Below are 18838 nucleotides of genomic sequence, written 5' to 3'. Positions count from 1 at the left end.
AGTTTTCAGCGTTTTTACATAGATGAAAACATTTGAACATGTATCGGCCAATAGAACCACTGAGTAATTGACTATTGTATATCAACAAAGTATCCACCGGAGAGGCTCATTTGAGCAGAATGAAGCACAGTACGTGTGGCTTATTTGTTGCGCATGATTAAAACCTTGGTACTATGCGTTTAAATGTACGGATATTTAAACAATGTTTAAAAATGCTTAGAATATGTAATAAGTGAAGTATTTAATGTGCAAGGAACTATGATGAATTATGAAATCATATTTTCCTTGAGACAACGTGCTGTGATAAGAAGACTGCTGCGTGTAAAATGTACTAGCACAGATATTATGCTCCTTTGGTTGTTATGCTGGTTTCACTTTGCAATTTTTGATCATGTGATGTGTTTAAATATTGTGGGCAGGCACTCGCCCCTAAATGTGAGCAAGGTCCAGCCTGGACCGCAGCGTGTTGGTAGCATCCGTCCAATAATCCTTTGCACACAAAGCAGCTGGAAGTGCCGGACTCGTCTGTGATGAAGAGATATTTGAATTTCTAGAGTGTTGGAATACCCGATGGTGTCTTGGCACTAGGAATCTCTAAGCATATGGTGGCAAACTAATATCTAAAGCAAGAGGGGAAACAGCCAGGATTTCAAAGCTTTCCGAAAATTTAACAAATTTGATTGGCTTTTGAGATAAAGTAGTAATGTATTCCACAACTTACAGGTGGTGTAAACAAAACTATGGCCACCCCAAGAGATTTTATTTATCTTGGGGATGGCAACCATAAAGGGCATCTGCGAATCTCAAATTCCTGGTCGGCCTATACCATCAGATTTTGTTTGCAAGAGGGATAGTTTTGAAATTAAACAGGGCCTTATGAGCTAAACATAATGCCTTAAAAGACAACCTATTTGTCACTGGCGCCGATGAAGCTCAGTCAAAACTCTTGACACCGACAAAAATTTGGGAATATTTTTTTATAAGGCGGGTAGCTACAGTCTGTATCCTCTGGAGTCTGCTGAGTGCTGATTGCCAAAATCCCTTATAGAGAGCATTACAAAAGTCTATTTGTGAAGAAACCAAAGCAAAGACTACAGATATTTGCATCTGAAATGGGATAAATAGCAGCACCTTCCTAAGGGATCCAAGAAGTAAAAAACTTGATGACGTCAGTTTTCTGGCATGCTTCCCGAAGGATAAATCTGTGCCAAAGATTACCCGCAAATTCTTTAATTTGATAAACGGTATTGGAGGTGAACCCAAGGTCTGTGGCCGCCAAGAGTTTTCCCAAAAGGAGGTATCCTTCCCAAAAATAAGTACCTCAGTTTTATCAGAATTCATTTTCAAACAATTAGAGGTCATCCAGTTGGCAATAAACCTATATGGAACATCCTCAGCAGTATAAGGGATGGAGACCACAATTTGTGTGTTGTCAGCATAAGCCACGGTAGCCAAACCATGGGAATTAATCAGCTTAGCCAATGGTGTAACATATTTATTAAAAAGGGAAGGGCTAAGTGGTGACCCCTGGGTCACACTACCTGGGAAGGAAAATGGGTTAGAGTGGAAATCCCCGCAGACTACTGTCTGTTCCCTTTCTTTCACAAAAGAGGAGATGAGATCATATGTCAGTGCAGAGACACCGATATCAGTCGTTTCTTTTATAACACAGTGTGACTAATGGTATCAAAAGCGGCAGAGAGGTCTAAAAAGACCAGCACTGCCCCACCACTGCCTTCTCTGGTCGCTCTGATCTCTTCCAAGACAGCTACCAGCACAGTCTCGGTACTACAGCCCGATCTGAAGCTAAATTGTGCCTTCTCCAGAAAGTTTTCTCATCTAAGTAAGTATCTAGGCTAGCATTAAGATGTTTTTCAAACAATTTGGTCAGAAGAAGAAGCCGGGAGATTTGATGGGAATTTTTTACCTCATTACAGTCCAGTGAAGGGATTTTTATCAAAGGAAGAATTAAAACCTTTTTTCCAGGCTTCTGGAAAGACCCCTGTCATAAGGTCCTCAAAACTGGTGCAGCACTATCAGCCGCTAGTTGCATTACCTTGGCTGGACAAAGATCCGAAGAAGCTCCAGATTTTACCTGACCAGTCAACTTAAGAACTTGGTCAGTACTCAGCCAAGGGAACATCTGAAAATCTGATTTTCCAAGACCCGGCTGCGGACACACTGGGCTTGAAGGGGAAGCAGATATTTGTTTGGGATATATCAATATGTATGTACATGCAGCCCCTTGTCTTTCCAGTCGTACATAATAGTAAATGTAAAGGCCAGCCAGGAAAAGTTCTGAAAAAATGTCAAAACCATAGTTCATTTCAAATCCCCAATACCATCTTTCACGCAGTACAGAAATAACTCAGAATTCCACAAGACCTGTACTTACTTAACTTCGGAGGACAGCATGTTTCAACTCGTGGCACCAATGCTCGTTGTGAAAGTTGCTGGGGAGAACGATAAGTAAGCTGGAAAGCACGTAAAGTAAACTGTGGCCAAAAAGGTCATATGATCTAACATTGAACCATGGCAGCTACCTTAGAATGGCAAAACCGTCCAGAGAAAAAAACATAACACTGGAACAAAAACAGATGCTTCAAATCATGGTCAATGAAACTGACTATCCTTCCAACCCAATATCAAATACAAATCATTCCTGATAATAGGCCGACCACCCCAAAAATAAAAATAGATCAAACAGAATGAAACAAAAGAATCACACACCTAATCCTCAGTAAAACTGTGGTGCTGTCTTACGGTCACTCCCCCACCTAAGGATAGACATAGAGAATTCCTGGTACCAATGCTCAAAGATTCAAACCAAAAAGAGAAACGCAAGAACAAATCAATATATAATCTATATGTAATCACCTCTCTTACAAGCACATCAGAAGGCCAAGCAATTAGTAAAAAAGGGTTTTAAACAGGAATAGCTTATATTCTATCTACAGAGCACCTAGTGAGGTGCCTGCCCAAAGAACAGTCCTAGGCAAGCAAAAATTTGTTAAATCACCAGATGAAAATGAGTAATATAAAGTCACATAATGAGACCAGAAAGTACTCCACATTTTTCGAACTACAACACCATCCTAAACCCTCTGATGAAAATTGGGAATGTACACACCATATCTAAATAACCAAAACTGTAATTGAAACGCAGATCAATGCCACATACCACAAGATAAATGCCATTCCACCTGTTTATTCAGTTCTTTTCTCAAAATATTTCTCACAATATTTGCCTTCCAAATCCATCTATTGTCTTTTATTGTCAGCAAGAGGTCCACATCCACATGCCATCTTCTTGAATATTTTACCTTTTCAAGAGCAAACCATTTCATAGCATTGAGTGCATGTCCCATGGTTTTATAATAATCCACCAAAGGAGCATTAACAACACTACAACGTACCAGTGATTAGTGTTGTATAGTGTGTTTTCTTACTTCTTGCATAATTTTTCCACTGTAGTACAATGCACAAGGACATGCAATATACATCTTTGGTCCCACAATTAGAAACATGTTTCAGATTCCATGCTTTTTCATTAGGGCACATGATTTGACAACATTTTGAGAAAGCTGTACATTTCCCACAGGGAAAATGACTACAAGTAGGAGCTAAACCTCACATATTGCTCAAACTCACTGTTGTGGTTCGGCATACACACAGACCAAACGATCTTAAAGGGACCTCTTTCTCTTAAAGGAGACTAGAGGTTTATCCCACTGTTACTGTAGTCGGTCTGATAGATGCTTGTTCGTCAGAAAAATCTTTTTGATCTTATTGGATTCTGTGCCAAAGGTCGTAACACAGGCCAGTCGAGACTGATTAGGCCTCTCTTTCACCAGTAATAATACATCTTGATCATAATACCATGCTCTTTTGTGCAATCTTTTGATCAATCGCTAAGGATAAGCCATAGTCACACGTTTAGACACCAGGACTTTAGCTTCTGCAAAGTAATCCTCTCTTTAGGTACAGTTACTTCTGATTCTTAAAAACTGCCCAAAAGGAAGATTATCCTACAGGTGTCTGCGATGGCTATATTTCAGTAAGGTGTTTCAAGCTGTGGGTTTTACATGTAGGCCTACATATAGGGACCCATTATCACCTGTAATTTTCAGATCCATAAAAGCTGATTGAATGGTTATTATATTTAAGAGTGAACGGTAAGTCATCATTCTGTTTATTCCACCATTCATGAAACTGGAGCAGTTCAGCCGTGGACCCTGCCAAATAAACAGTACATCATCTATATATCAAAGCCATTTTTTTAAATATTCTTTACAAGTGGGTTGGAGTCACTATAGATGGTTCTCTCTTCAAATTCAGCAAAATTCTAATTTGTGATATCAGGAGCAAAAATTGCCCCCATCACAACTCCATTTATCAGGATATAAAATTGCCTATTAAAGATGAAATAGTTGTGTTCTAATGCTATTTGAGCACATTTCTTAATGAAACCAGTTGGTACATTATGAGGCCTAGGATGAGAGTCAAGTACCTCTTCTTTGTGTACAGGCTTCGATGTGCATTATGACAAGAATGGAACACTTGGCATCAGAAAGCATCCCTTCCATTTGAGTAATGACTGAGAGACTGTTCCCAATGTAGGACTTTGTGATAGAAACCTGTGGTTTTATGAAAAAGTGTACATACTCCGCTAATGGGTGTAAAGTAGATTGACACCCTCCCACAATAGGTTTCCCATGTGATCTTCTTTCGTCTTTATGAATTTTGGGTAATGTGTAAAACGCTGGTATTGTGTAATTGTCTTTGTTTAAATAATCAAACTCTTTTTTGCCAAGCCAGGCACCACTTAAACCTGAATTTGGCAATGTAGAAAACACTTTTCTGATAGCAAGAGTAGGGTCTTTGGGGTTTTTGTAGTGTAAGGGATGCTGTAACTGTCTCATCACTTTGTTATCATAATCCAATTTGTCCTGAACTATGATACTGCCACCCTTATCCCCAGGATTAATTATAATATTCCTGCAACTAGCCAATGTGGTCAAGACATCATTCTGTGATTTATAAAAATTATATTTCACTTATTTATGTTTTTTTTAATATAATTAGACTTACGTCAAGGCTACATTTTCAAATGTTAAAATCTCTTTTAGCATAACATTGGATTTTGGATAAAAAATAGATGGTCGATGTAGGCCTGTAATATCACCTTAACCAATATCCTGTGTGTTGGAGAAAAGGTGCTGCAACCTCAAAGTTCTAAACAATGTAAAGAGGTATGAATGACAGACCAGTACTCAGCACTTCAATTTCCTTTGAACTCAACTTGTGGAAAGACAAATTAAAGATAGGTACCACTTCCAAATTGGGATTAGTGTCTAAGATGTCTACCACTCGTAATATTGGTTCCTTGTTTGGTGAATTGTTGGCGTGTACTGGTTCCTGAGCCATCCTTGTTTGCAATTGCTCACTCAGCCTGGTGGGGTCCCTGCCCGCAGATAAAAAACGGATGTTTAGAAGTTGAAGACTCAGACCCAAACCTGAGACTTCTTCGCTGTGCAGAGTTGTCACTGTCAGTCAGAGTTAGTGCGAGAAAAGGTAATAATACGTCTCTCACGCTCCCTGGATTAAAAGGGCCTGGCTGATAAAAGTCTTCCCCCATATCTCATTCAAGCTTCTGTAAATATTTTCATTATTCAGAGAGCATTCGGGGAGTTTTATACTGAGCCTTGAATTGTTAAACTTTTTAAACATGTGTTCACTTTTTCTTTACTGGAACCACATTCTCCCGACCCTCCTCCCTTTGCTCTTTGTTCTTCCCTCCCCTCTCTAGTGCTACCTCTCTCTCACTATCCTCTCTCCTTTTTAGCTGTCTCGCCCTGCCCTTCTGTATAAGTTTAGCAGCCTGTTGCATACTTCTCTGTGCAGCAAAAGCTGATGATCGGCTTCATGATAATAATGAGGCAGGTCACAGGGGAAGTTTGTTGTCCATTCACTGAGTTGCAGAGAGAAAAGTGGACGGGATTGGCATGGGCAAAATCCAAACCTGGAGCTCATGCTTGCTTGTCGCAGCTTGCAACCCACTCTATGGTGTCAAAAGGTTCAGTGCCATGTGTGCTGCAGAACCCTAATGTTATGAAGGCTTCCCTTCACTGAGTCAGGAGGGAGCTGCTGGGTCACTTTCACAAGCTTTAAAGTGACCTGGTTACACCTGCAGAGGCATACTATCTCAGGAACTTCCATTACTTTCGTCGGAATGTTGATCCTGGTCCCTCCGTGCACCAGCACTTCTCTGATGGTTACAGTCATGATGTCTCACAAGAGCCATAGATCCCGCGGTAAGCTGGCTGCACTCCAGTGCCTATGATGTCACTAATGATTATCCATTCAGGAGCTATTTAGCATCATGGTGCACAACAGATCAGGGCATTGAAGATTGTAGCCATAAACTGTAATCCTGTTTGCTGCATGGATCCAATAGGTTTCGCCCCTGTGAAATGTTTTGGTTTGTGAATATTTTTCAGACATGTGACACAACAGCGCATCATAGTGCTTTTTTTTCTTACTTTTAGACATGCTGCACAGCTTGCGTTGCTATGTAACATGTCTAAAAAAATCATCAACAAAACAAATAGAGCAGTCATGCACTGTTAGAACCAGGGAGGAAAGAAGACGGTCTGCAGATGCACTCATATGGAGTGCTAGATATTGAATAATTTTAAACAAAAAGTACCATCAGAAGCATTGAGCTGCTGCAATTGGAAGTAGACGGGGGACACAAAACAGTATGTGGGCTAATGGTCAGTCTCCACGGCAGGACAATGAAGGCGAGGAGGAGGCATGGACCAGCAAAGACCCATGTGGAGCCAACCAATGGTAAGTAGAGCGATGCAAAACCACTTGGGAGCCAGCCAGTGGTAAGTCAAGGTAAGTGATGGGTGGGCTCTAGGCCCCTTCTAAGATATTTTTTTAATACAAAAGAGATCGCAAGCTCAGCGAGCAAGCGTGTACCGTGCAGGTGAAACCTAAAAAAGTACTTTATTACATAGATTAAATACTGTGGATAACATACAGGGAGTGCAGAATTATTAGGCAAATGAGTATTTTGACCACATCATCCTCTTTATGCATGTTGTCTTACTCCAAGCTGTATAGGCTCGAAAGCCTACTACCAATTAAGCATATTAGGTGATGTGCATCTCTGTAATGAGAAGGGGTGTGGTCTAATGACATCAACACCCTATATCAGGTGTGCATAATTATTAGGCAACTTCCTTTCCTTTGGCAAAATGGGTCAAAAGAAGGACTTGACAGGCTCAGAAAAGTCAAAAATAGTGAGATATCTTGCAGAAGGATGCAGCACTTTTAAAATTGCAAAGCTTCTGAAGCGTGATCATCGAACAATCAAGCGTTTCATTCAAAATAGTCAACAGGGTCGCAAGAAGCGTGTGGAAAAACCAAGGCGCAAAATAACTGCCCATGAACTGAGAAAAGTCAAGCGTGCAGCTGCCACAATGCCACTTGCCACCAGTTTGGCCATATTTCAGAGCTGCAACATCACTGGAGTGCCCAAAAGCACAAGGTGTGCAATACTCAGAGACATGGCCAAGGTAAGAAAGGCTGAAAGACGACCACCACTGAACAAGACACACAAGCTGAAACGTCAAGACTGGGCCAAGAAATATCTCAAGACTGATTTTTCTAAGGTTTTATGGACTGATGAAATGAGAGTGAGTCTTGATGGGCCAGATGGATGGGCCCGTGGCTGGATTGGTAAAGGGCAGAGAGCTCCAGTCCGACTCAGACGCCAGCAAGGTGGAGGTGGAGTACTGGTTTGGGCTGGTATCATCAAAGATGAGCTTGTGGGGCCTTTTCGGGTTGAGGATGGAGTCAAGCTCAACTCCCAGTCCTACTGCCAGTTCCTGGAAGACACCTTCTTCAAGCAGTGGTACAGGAAGAAGTCTGCATCCTTCAAGAAAAACATGATTTTCATGCAGGACAATGCTCCATCACACGCGTCCAAGTACTCCACAGCGTGGCTGGCAAGAAAGGGTATAAAAGAAGGAAATCTAATGACATGGCCTCCTTGTTCACCTGATCTGAACCCCATTGAGAACCTGTGGTCCATCATCAAATGTGAGATTTACAAGGAGGGAAAACAGTACACCTCTCTGAACAGTGTCTGGGAGGCTGTGGTTGCTGCTGCACGCAATGTTGATGGTGAACAGATCAAAACACTGACAGAATCCATGGATGGCAGGCTTTTGAGTGTCCTTGCAAAGAAAGGTGGCTATATTGGTCACTGATTTGTTTTTGTTTTGTTTTTGAATGTCAGAAATGTATATTTGTGAATGTTGAGATGTTATATTGGTTTCACTGGTAATAATAAATAATTGAAATGGGTATATATTTGTTTTTTGTTAAGTTGCCTAATAATTATGCACAGTAATAGTCACCTGCACACACAGATATCCCCCTAACATAGCTAAAACTAAAAACAAACTAAAAACTACTTCCAAAAATATTCAGCTTTGATATTAATGAGTTTTTTGGGTTCATTGAGAACATGGTTGTTGTTCAATAATAAAATTAATCCTCAAAAATACAACTTGCCTAATAATTCTGCACTCCCTGTAGTAATCGTAGGAAAGTCCTCCATTTTGCCCAGGTCACCACCAAACGTTTTGGACAGGTACTGGTGGTTACTGACTCTTGGCTGTGCCCTGGGTACTGCTTACCAGTCCCAGGGCCAGTGCTCTGTGTAAAGTGGATATGCAAATTAGGCTAATTATAATTGGCAAGATTAACCTACCTATAAGTCCCTAGTATATGGTAGGGCATGGAGGTTTAGGGACCCAAGCATAGGTAGTGCCCCCATAGGTGCACTGCTGAGGTGCCCAGTGTCATTTTAAAGGCAGGCCTGCCTTGCTGGCTGCTTTTAAATTAAAGTTACATGCAAATTCAACTTTGGAATTAAAAGTAGTTCCAAAGTCTTAAACGACCTTATTATTTACAAATAAGTCACCCGTAAGGTGTGCCCTATGTGCCCCTAGGGCTGGGTGCCATGTAACTATTAGCAGGGACCTTATAAAAATAGTTGTTATAAGCCCTGGTAAGGTAAAACAGCCAAATTAGTTTTTCCTTCATTCTAGTGTATGGCCTCCATAGGCTAGAATGGGGAGACTTTATTTTCATTTTAAAAGTCCCCTTAAGTAACAGATACCACAAGTTTGGTATCAAATTATTTTTTATAATAAATCCCACAACTTCCAGTTGTTGGATTTAATATAACTTGTTCAGGTAAAGAGTTTTAAACTTTACCTGAAAAGTTGCCAACTTCAGCCCTGCAGTGTTTTTGCTGCTTTGCTCTGATTGGCCAGACTGGTAGCATGGCCTGGCCAGGCTGCCTTGATGAGGTGTGAAGTGGCCTGGCTCAACGCAAAGAGATGTGCCTGGGGGAGGAGATCTCCCCTCATCAGATGGGGAAGCAGGAAGGGGGAGGGCTGCCAAACTGGTCTTCAAAGACAGGGAAGGACATTTGGAGCAGCCCAGCAACACCCTCACATCCTGCAATCCCAGACAATTAGGTGCCCCCTTGATTAGATTAGGAGAGGGCAGGAGAGAGGTGTGTTTAGGATTTTTAGCCACACCAGTGGGTGGGTTCAGCCAGATGTAACCTCCAAAGTTCACTTACAGCCATAATGGATCTTTGAGGAATGTTGCTCCCTGGGATTTATTTATGCCACACTTCCGAGGAAGTGGTCATCACAGGGGGAAGGACCCTGCCCCAGAGTGTGGAACGAGGACCGCCCTATTTTTCACCGAGGAACAAGGATAAAACTGGCAGACCTGCACCCACACCTCAGATCCCTGTCATAGTCCAACAAGGAAGAACTACAGAAGAAGAAGGACTGCCCTGCTGGACCACTGGCCTGCACCTGGACACTGCACTCTGGAGGACTGCACCAGCTGCACACTTGGGCTTCACCACAAGAAAGACTTTGCCTGGCTTCAACTGGTTCAAGGAGGGACTCCCTGTTTGCTACAGGTGAAAACTTGCTAACCAGAGTCCCCTGCACCAACTCCTGAAGAAACCAACCAACTGACCCCTGTCCAGTGGCCAAAAAGGAGTTTGCATCAGGTGCGTTCTGGGAGTTGTAGTCTGCACCCTCAAGGAGCATCGCAGAGCTTCTGGAACTTTGGGGTGAACTGTGGACCTCAAAAGAACCTTAAAAGAACATCTGGAAGAAGATCCAGAAATTTGGAGAAGTTTGGAGAACTTTTGGAAAAAAAGCTCCATAGAGGGACCGACCCGCTGCGGCAACTCTAGCCTGCTTGCCTCAACCGTGACCCGGCCTGACTTGCAGGTTCGTCCTGTGAAGAAAATCTCCAAAACAGTGACTCAGTCCGAACGTAGGAAGTTGACCGGGAGCTCCCAGGCAGTGTATCCGAAGAGGGCATCAAGGACGTCGGATCAAGATTCAGGTTTGCCCCGGTCGAAGGATTTTCACCTCGAAAAAACAACTAAGTCCGAAGGTAAAAATCTCCACCAAGGGCTCCCGCGACGCGTATCCGAGGAAGAGTCCCAGGAGGTCGGATTGGACTGGCAGGTTCGTCCCGCTGAAGAAAATCTCCAGAAAAACGACTGAGTCCTAAGGTAAACTTTTGACCGAATCCTCCCACGGGCTGTAGCCGAGCCGGGCTCCATGGAAGTCGGCCTTAAACTGTGACTTTGTCCCGGTCGAGGTCCGACCAGATGACCAGATTGGCGCTTTCTGTTTCTATGCACTAGAAAGCATTAATTCTTTAGAAATTCATATCTCCGGTTCCCCTTATCCAATTTTATTCGTTTTGGTGTCATTTTAAAGCTAAAAATATTTCCTATTTTTAAAACTTGATTTTGGATTTTTAAACTGTTTCCTGTGTTTTATTTCATTACTGTTTTGTGATATTTGAATGCTTTACGCTTTGTCTACTAAGTTAAGCCTTGTTGCTCGTTGCCAAGCTGCCAAGGGTTGAGCTAGGTTTAATTTACTGAGACCTAACTAGACCTAAGTGGAGGTTAGTGGCCTATTGCTAAGTGTAGGTACTTTACCTGCCCATACCAATAACCCATTTTCCAACAGTAATTAATAAAGAAAACTAGAACCCTGCTAGCTCCTTCCTTTGGGCTTGAGATAGAGATCCAAATAATGTTAAATAGCTTGCCCACTAATGATACAAAAATACTTTAGAATGGGGGTCCTATGGTCATTGTTATTCAGTGGAAGTCCTTGGGCATATTTTAGGAATGGGGGTCCTATGGCCAGTGTTATCCAGTGGAAGTCCTTGCGTAGATCTAGCTTGCAAATGCCGAACAACAGCAGCTAAAAAAAACAATGCAAAATGTCAGTTCTTCACGCTACAGTTCAGATAGCCACTAGCTTGGGTGCTGCACTTCAAAAGGTAAATGTGTCTGTTTGCCTGTACTGCCAGAAACATGCTGCTGTTTATAGTATCTATGCAAGGTTCTGAAAGTTTTAAGAGCACGTGCTATCTTCTTCAAAATATTCAAGCTGAAAGTGCTGCCCACAAACCTAACCAAAATTGCCGTACAAGCCCATCCTAACTAAGCCTGGCAAACTCATAAGTCACTTAAAGGAGACATCATTTTATGCCTAGAGCAGCCCACAGGTATCCACTAGTCCACTCAGTAGTCATGGAGGATTATAGTTGTGTCTGATACCCACCAGAATTGCCATGCAATGGCGCAGAATGCTTCAGAACAATACATTAAAGAAGCATCTGATCATCGCTGAAGTTCTGCAGTGCCAGGGGTGACCAAAGGGCTGGTGGCTTGGTCTCTGGTTAAAGCAAAGGCAAAGCTTTAGAAACAGTTTAGGGGGTTCCGATGTACGTTATTTCCTGATGTATTTGGATGTGGTTAACAGTTCTGAAGTCCAGGCACCTCCCAGCAGCTACTTCACTAGCTCACTGTGCTAATCTGAAGGCCATTTCAAACAACCATAAGGAGCACACAAGTTTCACAGAGGGGCCAGCCGCGAGCACAAGCTTTTTATTGGGCCCCAAGTGGTGCAGGGAGATAGTGTTGATGTTGATTTTTGTGTGACCTCCTGAAAAGCACCTGGTTTACCTCATGTCATGTCCTAGAGTGGAGCACACCTCACATCAACTCCCATAAATTTCTTGCAGGTAGTTGGCTAATCCAGGCTGTACTCTGCAAAGCACTGCCTTCCATCTTCCCTCCACTGCACTCAGGGATATATCTTTGCTTGACTGCCCAGTAGTACTGAACAAAAGTTGAATTCCCTTTTTCCTTCACTCATATCTTAACATTTCTTTTTGGGCCTTAAAAAACAAGTTTCATGGGAGTACACATTTGAGGTCATTTATAGTGAAATTAGAAATAAACAGCCCAGTAGTATTCAATTCAGGAGGCAGATCAGATGTATCCCCAGTCTGATAGAAAGGTACCAGTCAGGCAAGACTTTACCTTTGGGTCACAGTCCTTCTCAAGGTGCACATTTCCACCCTTGGTTGATTATTAATCCTTTCTTCCTTTTTTCCTTTTACCTATCTTTCTCCCAAGTGCCCAGCACGATGGCAGAGCAGGGGAGCATCAGCGTCTGCCCCCCCCCCCCAAACCACCACCAGCAGCCACCTTCCTTGCCGGCTGTCAGCAGTGCCGCGAATGGGTACAGCCTGCGCCATTTTTAAGAGGTGGAGGTGGCAGCATTTGTTTTATATGTTCCACGCCACCCTCCACTTCACCTGGCAGCAGGCAGAGCAGGCCCAGGAGTGGATACGGTCTCCGGGAGCGCAGGCAGTGTTGGGAGAGGGTGTGGCGGGCTGTGCGCCGCAGCTCTGGGGTCCGACATACCCAGCAACAGCTTACACACCAATGGGCCGACATCCCGGATCGGACCTGCTGGACCTGCTAGGCATGAAGGTTGCGAGTCTCGGTGAGTAAATTTTTTTTTATTAGTTGTGTTCCATGCTGTTATTTTTTTTTCTCCAAAAACCAAGCATGCTGCCAGTGCTCACACACTGGCAAGTTAACTTTATGTTACAAATATTATGTGATCGTCATCTAGAGAGGTGGTCAGCGCTACCTAATCATACTTGTTGTTGGAGATCGCTTGGGCTGATTGTAGAAGAGTTAATGCAAAGATTCCTCCTTTGTCCACTCCTGTCACTAAGATACTGATAGTAATTAGTATTAGTGAGTTAGCACATTCTCTGACTCCTCTGTGCCTTGATTTTGTGTAGCTTGTACAGTGCCAAGCTATTTCCTAGTGATGTGTAGTTATGCATGCATGCATCCATCTGTGCATTAAAAAAATGCAGACTCAGTTGGCCCGTCAAAGGGTGTTGAGAGATTGAGAATGAGATGAGAAGCAAAAAATGTCATTCCAAAATGTGGTTTAGGTCATTTGGAATAGGGTCAGGAAACTTGGAATAGGATGGTCTATGTTACTAGTATTATACAGGCGCCCTGATTTTGAAAAGTTCAATGTTACTGCGTTTGCCTTTTCCTTTCAAAAACTATTTTTGGAGAGATATTTATTATTAACTGTACCACTAATCTTTTTAATTTTTCTTTCTTTCTTTCTTTCGCACATCATTCAGCATCCAGGGGTAAGAAGAGGGCTGGTCAAGTGGGTGAGGGAGCTGTAGGTGCCCCTCCACAAGTGCCGGGGAAGATGGCTCTACTGCCCCCGGTAAGTCCTCCTTTTTTGCCTGTCTCCTCTTCGTTGTATCTGTTTTGTAAATTCTTCTTATCCATGTATTTTCCTATTTACTTATTTTCTATATTTCAAGTTTCTGTATTTTACTTCAAACTGCTTCCTTTCTTATGCTTTGTCAGTAAACTTTCCCTCACCCCTCATATATATTGTGGACTGGTGGTACTGTAAGGCTCAGAGATCCCACGTACTCTACTGTGAAGAATCGAGATTGCATGTACAAGTAAGGTAGTCAACGCATTTTTGTTGAGAAGACTTTCTTTTTCTTGCTCCTGCTCAATCAGTTTAAAAAAAGAGTGTTTGGATGTGGTCATGTGATTGATGGACTCTCCAATGTTGTGTATGTATTATTATATTATTATAATTATAATATACCAGCGGTTGATGACCATGCACCATGGTTGGAAGTATGAGGAGGATGGCCCCATTGCATTTACCACCCAAGACCATATGTCCTTCATTGACCAATTCTTGCACCCTTTTATTTCTCTTCAAACCTCAGATTCATCAGTAGCTCTGCCCCTCCATTACAAGATATTTTTGTTTGGCTTGAATACCTAGCTTTTCAAAAACTGCCAACCAACAAAATGGCCACCTAATATTTTGATATAAGATAAGTCTGTAACCGAATTGTAGTACTGCATTGTGGTTGTATTTTGCTATTTAAAAAAATAATAATAATAGAGGGAGGCATATCGGGCGACTAAAATGTGTAATTTGTTTTCTATCTGCACCCACCACCAGAGTCGGGACCAGCAGCGACAGCACGGACGCCGCATCAGTTGAAGGAGGAGTCTCGGCCACGGCAGTGGCGGGCGGTGGTAAGTCATATTACTTGCTTATTGGCAATTAGTAATATATTCACTGCAAGGGTGTACCAGTGTTGTTGTTGACTCGCTGGTGAACTCCCTGCTTTAGCAGAGACAGCGGGAGTTAAGTAGTAATGGCCTCTTCAATCTGCAACTCAGCAGACAAAGGTTGATAATAAACTTTAACTATGATGGGCTTATGGAAAATTGAAAGAAGGATGGAAGGTGAAAGGATGGGTGAAATATAATATGAGTAAAAGGATGTGTGGGAGAAAGAGTGCATAATAATCATGTAGGTGGGTGATAGGGTGCGTGGGTGGGTGTGAAGGATGGATGAAAGAGTATGTGAATGAAAGGTGCCTGCCCAGATGGTTGGGAACCCGCCTGGATGGGTGGAAGGAATCCTCAGTGGGTTGGATCTTGGATGGGTGATTGGATGAAAGGATGCATGGGTGGGTATTGGGTAAATGGGTGTTGGTGAAAGGTTTGTTGAGAGCCATGTTTGGAATCTGGGTGGTTTTCAATGGTGAAAGACTGGATGAGAGAATGTAAAGCTTAAATGGTGTGAATAATATCCAAGGGTGAAGAATAAGAATACTAGAAGAGCAGTACTTGGAATGAAGAAACAAGGAAGCTTCTGGATAAGGGCGGTCTTCTCACCTACTTTACTTGCTTGGAATGGGTTTATGAAAGCTTTGATTCAGAGGGTTTGGTGGTATTTCTGACTATTCCCTTGACTCACAGTATTTTTCAAGGCGAGCCAGATAATATGTATCCCATCATCATTAATCATCACCTCCCTCCTTACCTACGGCATTTTCACCAGTGCCACTCATGATGACCTAACAGCTGGCATGGTTCAATTTGGCAGAATCAGCACTGCAATGTTAGCTGTGCAATGTGCGTCTGCTTAACTTATTTAGTTTTGTCATTTATTTTCAACATTTTCAATGCCTGGCAATGCAAAAACAAGGTATGTTTCCCTTTCCTCCCAGTGCCCACTCACTCAGTCACTTCCTAGTACTTCACTCCTTTAATCTTTCTTAAATTCTGTCCTAGACTTCCGAAAAATTTGAAAAATCCAATTTTTGCTTGTGCCACATTTCTCTAGCCAAGTGTTATATTTCAATATGGCTTCCATAACAGATTTACGTCTGTTCAAATTTTACCCTTTCAACATTTGCCAACCACACACAGCAGTGACTCACACTAGTAGCCAAACCTTAAGCACATGGTGATGATGAATTGACCAGTAAAGTGTCTACTCTACCTACCCAGCCTAATCCTCTTTAACTTGTGTTTCAGTAGAGTAAGTTAAGATTCCAAATGCATTTTGTTGGAAAAAAGTATTTATTATTACAAAGTGTGGTGGATGAGGATGATGAGGAGAGGACAGTGGAACGAAATAAGTGACTTGACTTTTGCGGATGAGATAGTCTGCGGCGAACGTGCCAAAATCAATCCATATCTCCTGCTCCTTAATCCGATTCCTTTCCCTATACTGTAGTATATCACTTTTCCCACTGTCTACTTTTTCCCACCGTCTACTTACAAGATGTCTGCATGATTGATTTTATTATATTACAAGGTGTGTATCATTCTTAGTATTCATCTGCCTTGTATTCAGGGTAACATTGAAAGGCATTTTGGAGAAGAGCAGGGTCATTGTAATAAGTTAATTGTCTATTACAGCTGCCCCAGCTGTAGTCAGTAACGTCTAGGGCTGTGGGTGCTAGCTGAGCTAGCATGCCTTCATTAATTTAGCACAACAGGAGAGAGAGAAGAATACTTGTACTCCATAGTGCATAATGGCTGTGACTTTAATCACATCTAAATTAAATGGCCTGAAGTGACCAGCAAATGTATTGCTATTGTGCCACTATATGATTTTAAACAAGTGTTTTGCACAGAGCATTGTTTACAATTTCTCTTTTTTCTTTCTTGATGTAGCTATTTCTTGTGGTCCACCATCACAGCAGGAAATAGTAGACTGGCTGCAGTAGCAGAAGCTGGAGGCCATCAGTGCTGAATATCGGCGACTGGTGGTCCTGGAGGAGGAGGCTGCAGCACCCGCTGGCAATGATCAGGGCTCCAGCCAGCCCCCAGCACCTCCAGCCTCTCAACACTGGCACCATAGTTCGCTGGCAGCTGTACGTGGCCATTCCATCACTGCTGCCCTCCTTTAGACACCACTTTTTACGCCGTGTTCTTAGAAGGCTGGCGCAAATGGAAGCCAAGCAGGCACACCTGGAGAGGCTCCTCAAACAACTCCTGGCCCGCCGTTAGTGCCCTCTTCTGCCCTTTTTTTAACCTTTTATTTTTGGTGGTGGGACTTGTTGTGGGTGGAGAGGGTGGGAATGGGTTTTTGGTACTGGGTCCGGGACTATTGGACTTTGTTTTCTTTTCTTGGTGGACAGTAGAGGTTTTTTTTGGACATTGGTTAAGGACAGAGATATTTGTTTGGGGAGAGGGGTGGGCCAGTTGTGGGAGGGAGGGGTGTGTTTATGCTTTAAATTCTTGTTAGGGTGAAGAAATAGTTATTTAATGTTATTAATGTCTCATATGTTTTTGGGGGTGTTTGTTTTACTTTGCACTGCTGCATTTTAGTGCACATGTTTTAAAAATCTGCTGATAGTGTATAACAATTAGTTTTGCGGTTAGGTACCCTTGTCCTACTACTCCCATAGCCTCTGTAATGTAGTCTGCAACTATATTTGACCCATAGAGTGGGGTAAGAGATTTTCCATTGACTATTACACTGCCTAAGGCTAAAGGTACAACAGTGCTCCATAGTTCTCTTACCTGAATAGATAAAACAAGGACTGCCTGGTTTCCCAAGTTGCCATGGTGGTGGTAGTAGTAGCATACTAGTGCACTAACAGTGAAGAAATCTGAAACGAGGTCCCACTTCCACCAACATGAACTCAAATGAAGATCTTTCATACTGAGTTGATGTTGCTTCCACCGCATCTGCCCCATCAAGAGTGAGTGCAGCTATTCAAAGACCTTGTTGATTAAGTCATCCAAGATGTCTGCAGCTGTATGGGATTTCTCCATGGCGAACATAGCTACCTTTGCATGCTTCCCAGCACCACTAAAAATTTCAGCAGTGTCAACACCTGCAGACATAATTTCTCTAATCCCCACAAAAGAGATCTAGTGTGCAGTGATGCACATGTAATCAGTGGCTTGGCAACAGGTCCACAAGTGGATTGTGTGGCCAGCACTCTGCTGCAAAGCTTGTGCAACCAATTCCAGCTCATCGTGATGTAATGCTGGAACAGCAACTCTGGCACAATAAGTTAGGCTGGGAACCTTCCATTTCAGGCAGACGGCCACCACAAATTCTAGAAAACCCACTCCTCCCACAAAAGAAAAAGAGAGCAGGTCCAGCGCTAACATTTTAGCCAGCTTCCCATTGTACAAACGTGCCGTTGGGTGGTTGTGTTCGTACTGCCCTTCCAGCCTAAACATGGCAGTGATAGCCTTGATTTTTTTCTTTACTGGTGCCACTGATGCAGGCGACTTCTTTAGAGCAGAAGGTGGTGGTATGCTCAATGTGCATCTCAGTGGGGCAGCCACTGTATGTTCTTGCCTTGGTGTCCCAACCTGACTTTGAGTCTTCTTGTGCTAATTGGATGTTGCTGATGTGGGCGGCGATACTACTGCACTGCTGGGAACAGGCCTGATTTGCATAATGGAAATGGAAATGTTACCCTCTTCTTCACCTTCACCTTCCACCATCATTGGATCGGATTCCCTGCACTCACCACCTTCACCAACACCACTTGCAGGTTTTTGGCTGCTAAGGTGCACCTCCCAGCAGATTGCGTGGTGTTTTCTTAAGTGGGTTGTTCGGACTCCCGTACATAGTTTGTACCAAGCTTAACCTGACTGACACTCACTTGGCAAATGGAGCATATGGCAATGTTCAGCTCCTTTTCATTAACCGTAAATAAGTCCCAAGCTGGGAGGTCGAACTTTCTAACACTGGTACCACTGCCAATGTCGGAAGAAGTGGCGGTATGTGGGTGTTTTGATGACGTTTGCCTCTCTACAGTGCCTACTTCTACTCAGGTGGCTGTGGATGTAGGTCACAGCTGGGACCTTGTTGTAAATATGGAAGTTGTTGGTGGTGGTGGTATCGGTGCCACATTCCCTCAGAACAAGTTGAGAAGATGGCGTAATATTGGACTCCACTGGAGCTGGGCTAACATCCATGATGACTGGCTCGTCGTCAGAGTCGTCATTCTCTTCTTCTCCATCCAAAACTCTTAGGCTTTCAGGAACCTTTCTTGTCACTCCTTA

At 42.9% G+C, this 18838-nt stretch overlaps 1 protein-coding gene and 1 long non-coding RNA gene across 2 annotated transcripts in view; both read left to right on the top strand.

Annotated features, from left to right (window-relative positions):
- Positions 1 to 18838, top strand: part of LOC138299219 (E3 ubiquitin-protein ligase TRIM39-like) — a 216941-nt gene that overhangs the window by 7204 nt on the left and 190899 nt on the right. The window lies entirely within an intron of this gene.
- On the top strand, positions 12819 to 16817 carry LOC138299220 (uncharacterized). The gene is made up of 4 exons (XR_011204723.1): positions 12819 to 12938; positions 13606 to 13697; positions 14466 to 14542; positions 16481 to 16817. It is a non-coding gene; the product is annotated as an uncharacterized lncRNA (long non-coding RNA).

The sequence above is a fragment of the Pleurodeles waltl genome, chromosome 6 (genome assembly GCF_031143425.1).
Source record: "Pleurodeles waltl isolate 20211129_DDA chromosome 6, aPleWal1.hap1.20221129, whole genome shotgun sequence".
NCBI lineage: Eukaryota > Metazoa > Chordata > Amphibia > Caudata > Salamandridae > Pleurodeles > Pleurodeles waltl.
The sequence above is the reverse complement of the archived record's forward strand: the minus strand, read 5'-3'. Positions and strand labels throughout refer to the sequence as shown.